This window comes from Xylocopa sonorina, chromosome 12 (assembly GCF_050948175.1).
Source record: "Xylocopa sonorina isolate GNS202 chromosome 12, iyXylSono1_principal, whole genome shotgun sequence".
Lineage (NCBI taxonomy): Eukaryota > Metazoa > Arthropoda > Insecta > Hymenoptera > Apidae > Xylocopa > Xylocopa sonorina.
The window spans coordinates 3,434,868-3,435,634 of NC_135204.1; the positions used below are offsets into that span (position 1 = coordinate 3,434,868).

Sequence of the window (767 nt, forward strand, 5' to 3'; positions counted from 1 at the left end):
AGGGACGTCACGTATGGACGTCTATCGTCTACCCGATGCGTTCAACACCACCGCATCGAGAGCACTTGGACTAAACGCGAAGGCGACCTCCACCGAAATTCAAAGTATCGGACTTACCAATCCGGCTATCTCCCAGCTGGTCGGACGCACTGAACACTGCACAGCACCAGACACAGCACACGCGGCGCGGAAGACGCAGCACACCGGCGAGCGAGTCGAAAGGAAGTTAAAGTTAAAAATTGTATTTAAAGCTACTGATGGGAAAAATCAAGTGTGTGGGTTAATGACTAGATAAAAACTGATCTTTGGAAAATGCTTATTGAGCCGATCCCAGAGGCACTACAATACTGGGCCGACTCGCAGCGGAGGTGGAGCAAGCCCCAGCGGTCCGCCTTTTTCCAAAAATCAGATTAATATTCTGACTCCTAATGAGGAGTGTATCAGATATTAAGCTGATAAGAACAGATAAAACGTTTATTAATCAATAAATGTTCCCCTGGGACCGAAGCCCCAGGGGTATACACTTGTTTTACAAAATAATTCGCATTAATTCCGCACGAATTCATTTATAAACTATATATCATCAAACCGTGCTAAGGAATAAATCCCTACAGCGTCCATTAATTTTATAATAACCTCACAATGAGGTGAACATTATGTCCTTCAATAAAATAATAAAAAGAAGAAAACGTGACATAAGGCACGTATTAACGGCTTAACTTTTCAATAAAATATCACTAGAATAAGATAAACAAAAAAGAAATAAA

At 41.7% G+C, this 767-nt stretch overlaps 1 pseudogene; it reads right to left on the minus strand.

The window, feature by feature from the left end:
* Positions 1-314: 314 nt before the first annotated feature.
* On the minus strand, positions 315-490 carry LOC143430063 (U2 spliceosomal RNA; annotated as a pseudogene).
* Positions 491-767: the final 277 nt, after the last annotated feature.